At 41.3% G+C, this 8,190-nt stretch overlaps 1 non-coding gene across 1 annotated transcript; it reads left to right on the top strand.

The window, feature by feature from the left end:
- The first annotated feature begins 778 nt into the window (after positions 1-778).
- On the top strand, positions 779-992 carry LOC136381572 (small nucleolar RNA U3). Its single transcript, XR_010747077.1, has one exon. It is a non-coding gene; the product is annotated as a small nucleolar RNA U3 (small nucleolar RNA).
- Positions 993-8,190: the final 7,198 nt, after the last annotated feature.

Below are 8,190 nucleotides of genomic sequence, written 5' to 3' on the forward strand. Positions count from 1 at the left end.
AGGCGCGGGGCCTGCCAGGAGTGACAAAAACACACATCGCAAATGACGAGGAGCTTAAAAAAAAACAAGAACAAATGAACAAAAGAAAAATATGTTGAAAATATTCCCAACAATGACATGTTTCTGTTTACTTGTTTTCTGGAAAAACATACCCTGAAACTTTTTTAGGGTACCCCTAGGGAAGAGAACTAGAATTGACGGGCTAGTTAAATGGCCTTTATTGTTAAAATACCTTTTTGTTAGTGTTATTCTTTTAAAATTTCTTTTAAGTGTCTTTTGTTACAGTTGCCACCTTTTAAAGTATATCTTGAACATGTATGTGTCTATTTATATATACATATATATATATATATATTTTATGACGGCAATGATATCAAATTGTAAAATATTTTACCTATCTAGAGCCTAATAATCACAGGAGATTATCACAAGAAATGTCTCCATCATAAAAACGTTCTAATAGAAAAGCTGAGAGGCAGACTGCTGATTGTAGTGAAATAGTCTCCACTTGTTAAGGTATTAGGAAAATTTTCTTCAATTATAATGAAGCATTCTCATCAAGCCCCTTTCAGGAATTCATCTGTAGAAATTTCCTGGGAGCATTTTTGGAAGAGAACTTTTTTTCCAAGTGTGTCTCACCTGAAAAGATGTGGGGGAGCTCTTGCCTGAAGTATTTATACAACATCTCTGAGGGACCCAGGATTGTGTGTCAATGTATGGCTAGATGAATGCATGGGACTTTTGGATGTTAGTGAATTGTTAAAAAATCAAGCATCTCAAGGCTATACTTTCAGGGATCATTTCTATAGTTGGTTACTAGAGAAGTTTCTCTGATCGTGTAGAGTACCCGAAACCACGAGGAGGAGTTACAGTGTTCTCTCCTGAGCGTGAAGCCGGCTCTTGATGTTACTTGTGCAACTGCCTTTTTTCATTGATGATCATTCTTCTCTTCCTTTGGGAGAGTAAGAGGGAGAGAACGCAGTCTGAGTGGTAAAAAAAAATAATAATAATAATCAAGCATCTCGCCTGACCAGGCAGTGGCGCAGTGGATAGAGTGTCGGACTGGGATGCGGAAGGACCCAGGTTCAAGACCCCGAGGTCACCAGCTTGAACGCGAATTCATCTGGTTTGAGCAAAATCTCACCAGCTTGGACCCAAGGTCGCTGGCTTGAGCTAGGGTTACTTGGTCTGCTGAAGGCCCACGGTCAAGGCACATATGAGAAAGCAATCAATGAACAACTAAGGTGTCACAACGAAAAACTGATAATTGATGCTTCTCATCTCTCTCCATTCCTGTGTCTCTCTGTCCCTACCTATCCCTCTCTCTGACTCTCTCTCCGTCTCTGTAAAAATAAAAAAAATAAATAAATAAAGCATCTTGACATGGGTAATGTCTCCTGCATACATACTTACCTATGTGGCATATCATGGTATTTATGTTTCTTCATCGTGGGCCACTCTTTCTTGGCCGAGATTTACCTAAGAAATGGCCAAATTTAGATGTTCTACCTAATTTCTTACCCCAGGCTAAATACATGCATATATATGTGTATCCATGTACATAATGATATGCACATGTAGACATGCCTGCAGACACATGCGTTTACATACATGCATACACAGAGACATAATGTACATACATACAGAAAGTTCATGCTCAACTATTAATTTCACACAGTCGAACAAGGCTCAGCGGGATGCTAGTTTGGTGATCACACCTACAAATAGTTGATCCTGATGATTCCGTCTTCATGATTGAAAACAGTCTTCAGACTCGGGCAGGCAAGTGGCGTAGCACTGTCCTTGTGCAGTTCTGTGTTCAGAGCACGACTCCCCCGTTCTGCCCTGGCCTCCCTGGGTCCAGCGGCTCCTACCCTTTGCCTTGTTTGGTTAGCTGGGAACTTCAGAGCGAGGCTTTCCTTTAAGTATATCAGATTTTATGCATGTGTATTATAATCCTAATGGCCTTGTTGATTTAGTTCCCTAAATGCATGAGGCTTTTAGGAATTTATGCTACTATGCACAAAATAAGCTAAGAATCGTGAAGGCTCTGTTAGGCCTCAGAAGCCCGCTGGCATGCTCTTCACAGCTTGCATGGTCTTCTGGTTTCTGAAATCAGGGTCAAGTGCCTTTTTAAAATTGTCTTTTTCATCTTTTTGATAAGTCTTCATTTATTCTATAGAGTTTGGTATTTGAATACTCTCGCTTTTGTTTGTTTGTTTGTTTGTTTTTAGCTTTGGTGCTTGTTGAAATCATCCTGGAGAAGGGCATGAGGCTTTGGGGTTAGTTGATTTTTTTCTTTTTTTTTTTGGTTGTTGTTCTCTTTAATTATAATGTGAATTTGGATAACCTATTTACTAGATAATAACCAAATAAATCAAATCCTATGTTTGGCTTAGCAGGTTTATATTTTTAGACAAGGTGAGGTTTATCGGAAGGTTGATGCTGATCACCTGGGAAAGTTCAGTCCTTTTATTCTAGGGCTGCATGGCTACCGTGACTGGGTTAGCTGTTCTGTTCGTGATCTGTTTGAAAAGAGCTTGAACACTGAGTGTGTGGGTATGTTTATTGCTGGGGAAAGAGGGATTAAATGATTTTACAGTTAAATAAACTAAAGACAATATAAATATATAAACTTCTTTTCTTTGTCATAGAGTCATGGAGTTTTATTTGTAGCAGCCACCTATAATAAATTTTGAACTTGAAATGTTCAGCCTCTAGTCAGACATTTCTTTTTTTCTTCTTCTTCTTTTTTTGCGAGTGAGAGAGAGAGGAACAGACAGGAAGGGAGAGAGATGAGAAGCATCAACTCATAGTTGTGGCTCCTTAGTTGTTCATTGATGGCTTCTCATACATGCCTTGACCAGGAAAGGGGTGAGGGCTCTAGCCACACCAGTGACCTTGGGCTTCAAGCCAGTGCCCTTTGGACTCAAGCCAGCAACCATGGGGTCTTGTCTATGACCCCACGCACAAGTCAGCCACCCACACTCAAGCCAGCGTCCTCAGGGTTTCAAAGCTGGGTCCTCAGCATCCCAGGCCCATGCTCTTTCCACTGCACTACTACCTGGTCAGGCCAGACATTTCTTTAGCCTCTCCAATTCCATCTTACAATATATCTAGGGAGAAAACCAGGTAATTTGTGTTTTTTCCCTAAGGGAATCAAGACTACTACAATTTCTTTCTATGGGCCTCATTGATTTTTCTTATTATCTGAAGGTAAATTTCAAAGTTATATCTAACAGATGTCTGTAAAGAAATCTCAGAATCTGTATTTATTTAAACCTCTATCAAAAGTCATTCTGAATTATTTCCATATTACTAATATTTATTAGTCTCAATACCTAGATTATACTTTAGCAATTCTTAGAGATTTATTTTAAGAAAAATATTTATATTTAAATCCTGCAATAGCATGTCATTAGAATCTTTTTAACGTCGGACAGTCATGCACGGTCGGCATCTAAAGCTCGACTCTGACCTAAGGCTTGTGTTCTCACCCTCAGACAGACACAAGCACATACTTAGTACTCAGGAACCTGGATGAGAATGGAGGCAAGAGGTAGATTTCTTCAACTGTCATTTTCTCCCCGGAGTATTTTTTTTTTTTTTTTTTTTTTTTTTTGGTATTTTTCTGAAGCTGGAAACGGGGAGAGACAGTCAGACAGACTCCTGCATGCGCCCGACTGGGATCCACCCGGCACGCCCACCAGGGGCGATGCTCTGCCCACCAGGGGGCGATGCTCTGGCCCTCTGGAGCGTCGCTCTGCCGCGACCAGAGCCACTCTAGCGCCTGAGGCAGAGGCCAAGGAGCCATCCCCAGCGCCCAGGCCATCTTTGCTCCAATGGAACCTTGGCTGCGGGAGGGGAAGAGAGAGACAGAGAGGAAGGAGAGGGGGAGGGGTGGAGAAGCAAATGGGCGCTTCTCCTATGTGCCCTGGCCGGGAATGGAACCCAGGTCCCCCGCACGCCAGGCCGATGCTCTACTGCTGAGCCAACTGGCCAGGGCCTGGAGTATTTTTTTACTTGTTTCCCAAAAGATACATACCTGAAGTTCATTCTATGTTCCTATATGATATGGCTTCCATTATTGAAAATGCTTGTAATATTTTACAGGAATGGGTATTTTTTTTTGCCATATATGCAATATCAGATATAAGGTAAACTGAAAGTTTTTTCTAATTTCATAAGAGAATAGGAATTAATTTTATTTTTTTCAGAAATAATAAACATATCATCTGTCGATTATGAAGAAGAGACATTCCAAGAGATTTCTCCTTTTTATTTTTAAGATTTTTAAAAATTATTTCTAGAGAGGAGGGGGGGGAGAAGGGAGGGAGAAGCAGACAGCATCAGGGGAGGGAGAGAGAGAGAGAAGGGAGGGAGAAGCAGACAGCATCAGGGGAGGGAGAGAGAAGGGAGGGAGAAGCAGACAGCATCAGGGGAGGGAGAGAGAAGGGAGGGAGAAGCAGACAGCATCAGGGGAGGGAGAAAGAGAGAGAGAGAAGGGAGGGAGAAGCAGAAAGCATCAGGGGAGGGAGAGAGAGAGAAGGGAGGGAGAAGCAGACAGCATCAGGGGAGGGAGAGAGAGAGAGAAGGGAGAGAGAAGCAGACAGCATCAGGGGAGGGAGAGAGAGAGAAGGGAGGGAGAAGCAGACAGCATCAGGGGAGGGAGAGAGAGAGAGAAGGGAGGGAGAAGCAGACAGCATCAGGGGAGGGAGAGAGAGAGAAGGGAGGGAGAAGCAGACAGCATCAATTACCGTATGTGCCTTGACCAGACAAGCCCAGGGTTTCAACAGGTGACCTCAGCCCCCCAAAGCCGATTCTTCCTCCACTGTGCCACCACAGGTGAGGCAGGAGATTTCAACATATGCAGTTTTTTTCTGGATTCAAAAGACCCAAATAGATCAACTTCCGTAGTAATACTGATCACAGAGCTGCACTGTGAAAGTTCAAAGAGTCAGTTGTCTGTTTATCAAAATCATATGCTTTTCCCCTTGGATTTAAAGACAGAAGTGGGCATATCATTAAAACAGAATTTTCATGAAGATTCTAAAAAGACTTAGATGAGAAATGTGTAAGCCAATACAAAAAAAAAAAAAAAATCAAATTGTGCTACTTGATCAATAAAAGCAATAACAAGAAAATTTCAAATATGAATAAATGCAGTTTGGTTTCATTCCTTCAATCAAATATGCTGTCTGTATGGTTTAATGAGGCTTCCATTTCATTGGAACTGGCTTTACAATTCATAGCAGAAAGTAGAATTAGGTTGGTTCTGCAGAACACCATCTGTGTGCATGATTGAAGAACAAGGCTTCCTTATACAACCAGGAAGTATCAAGTTCAGGGGCACAGTAAAGGAAGAGCTTTCTTTTTTCTGTCTCCTAATTGCACCCTTTATATAACTTAATATTATTTGGCTTCATGTACAGCGTAAGACCATAACAACATATACTTTATTGTCCCCTCTTTTCCACTGACCTTTATCATACTGTCATCATGCATTTAACTCCTAAATATATTATAAGCCTCACCATACCATATTATTATTTTTTTATTATAAGCAGTCAACTAATTTTATGCGGATCAAAGAGCAAAGGAAAATAAGTTATGAGTACCCACATTTTCACAGTTTTGGTGATCCTTCATTGCTTTGTGTATACATATAGACTTTCATCTGGTATAACTTTTCTTCTGCAAGAAAAACTACTTAAACAGGTTTTTGTAGCACAGGTCTGCCGGTCATGTGTTCCTTACCCATTTATAGATCTAAGGAAATCTTTATTTCACCATCATGTTTGGAGGCTTATTTTGCTATGTTGTAAATTCTAGATCAACAGTGTTTTCTTTTAGTAGAGTTGTATTCTGTTCTCTTCTGACTTGTCTTGTTTCCAGTGAGAATTCTATTATTATATTCTTGCTTTGGTTCAAAACATTATCTTTTTCCAGCTGTTTTTAAAACTTTTTCTTTATCACAGTTTAGAGAAATTTAAGACGTATGTTTCCTGTGCTTGGGATTCGCTAAACTTCTTAGATGGGGGAGGGTATAATTTCCATCAACTTTGGAAACAATTTTGTCATTATTTTCTCAATATTTTTTTATACTCTATCCCTCCTTCCCAAACTATTTTTTTTTTTTTACTCGAATGGCTTTAGTTCACCGGTTGTGTTTTGTTTTTTTTTCTGTAGTATCTGCTGTGTGGTTTATGTAAACTGGTGTTTTATCATGTTAGACAGTATAGTTTTCACATCTAGAAGTTCAGTTTTAAAAGTATTATTCATGTTCTACTTAACATGCTTAATATGTCCCCTTTCCTCTTGAACGTAGAAGTTTAATCATGGCAGTTTTAATGTCTCATTTAATAATGCTATTATCTGGAATAGTCCATGGTCTGTTTCTATTGATTGACTCATCTCTGTGTGTTAAACTTTCCTGATTCTTTGCTTACCCGGTAGTTTTTGATGGGATGTCATACATTGTGACTTTTAACTTCTTGGTTACTGGATAATTTTTGTATATCTAAAATCTTCTTGAGCTTTGTTCTGGGACACGGTTACTTGGGAAAGGGAAATACTTTTGAGGTTGCTTCTAAGCTATGCAGAGTAGCATTAGATGAGACTAATATATGTATAAATTGACCCCCAACTAAGATGCTACTGAGTTTTCTAAGCACTCTATCTGATTTCCTGTAAATTGTGAGATTGTTTCCATTTTGTCTGCATGATTCTTTCCCTCAAGAAGTTTCTCTCCTGTGTGTTTTCAGTAATGAGTCAAAGACTTGAAAAAATGCTCAGTCGATCTCACATTGCTTTTTTTTTTTTTTCCTGTGCATATCAGGCCTCTCTGGGATTTTGACCTGCAAAGCTTTCCCATCTTGCTCTCCCTCTTTTAAATACTTCTTACCCATCCCATCAGTGAGAAAGGAACTTTCACCCTGGAGTTATAAGGATAAGCACATACACGTGCCACCCAACACTGGACGAATGAGATGGGCCGTAGTCACGTGTTATTAGTCACACGTACTCACAGTCAACCTAGGGCACAGTACCCAGATGGAGATGGCACTCAAGGACAGTAAATAACCAGGGGCAAAGGCAAGCTTCACAGTAATAAGAGGCTGTGGTGACCCTTTCTGCAGGAGGCTGGCGTTGGCTTGTTTGATCCTTTTCTGAGCTGTCAGGGAACTGAAACTCACTAGTCAAGGATAAATCAAAACTGTGCCAGAGCCCCTTGATGAGGAAGGCTGTTGACTAAAGGACCCCATGAACAGGAGCAGAATTGGGAGGGTAACTTGTGGTGGTTATACCATTTACGGCTCTCTCGGGTTCACCAGATATAAAGGTAGCGCTTAATTTTAGGTCTTACACTACACTTCCCAGACTCTCAGGTCCATCTCTCAGCTCAGTGGGATTGCTGGGCTCTGACTGGGTCTTCTGATACAGTGCTACAGTCTGGGAAACCTCCTAGATCATAACCCGGCGGTCCATCATAGAGTTTACCTGTCTCAGGTGTCGCTGTCCTGTGATACCTAATGCGATGTTAGAGAAATACATGTTAATAATTTTTGTTTGTTGTTTTTAGTGAAAACCTTGACTCCATCTTGGCCTAAGCTTGCACTTTAGAGGATTTTAGCATGCTACACTTGATAAGTTGAGAATTAATAGAAAATTTGTCATTATTCATCAATTGCTAAGTATTTGATCAGCAATAGGAAATTTCATTAGAATTACTTTTATTTATTTATTTATTTTCTATTTTTCTGAAGCTGGAAACGGGGAGAGACAGACAGACTCCTGCATGCGCCCAGCTGGGATCTACCCAGCACGCCCACCAGGGGCGACGCTCTGCCCACCAGGGGGCGATGCTCTGCCCTTCCGGGGCGTCGCTCTGCCGCGACCAGAGCCACTCTAGCGCCTGGGGCAGAGGCCAAGGAGCCATCCCCAGCGCCCGGGCCATCTTTGCTCCAATGGCTGCAGGAGGGGAAGAGAGAGACAGAGAGGAAGGAGGTGGGGGTGGAGAAGCAAATGGGCGCTTACTCCTATGTGCCCTGGCCGGGAATCGAACCCGGGTCCCCCCGCACACCAGGCCGACGCTCTACCGCTGAGCCAACCAGCCAGGGCCAGAATTTTAAAAAGCTTCCTAGTTTACAGTACTCTAAAAATCCGTAGTATGACTGTAGTATGACTAGG

Source organism: Saccopteryx leptura, chromosome 9, assembly GCF_036850995.1.
Source record: "Saccopteryx leptura isolate mSacLep1 chromosome 9, mSacLep1_pri_phased_curated, whole genome shotgun sequence".
Taxonomy (NCBI): Eukaryota; Metazoa; Chordata; class Mammalia; order Chiroptera; family Emballonuridae; genus Saccopteryx; species Saccopteryx leptura.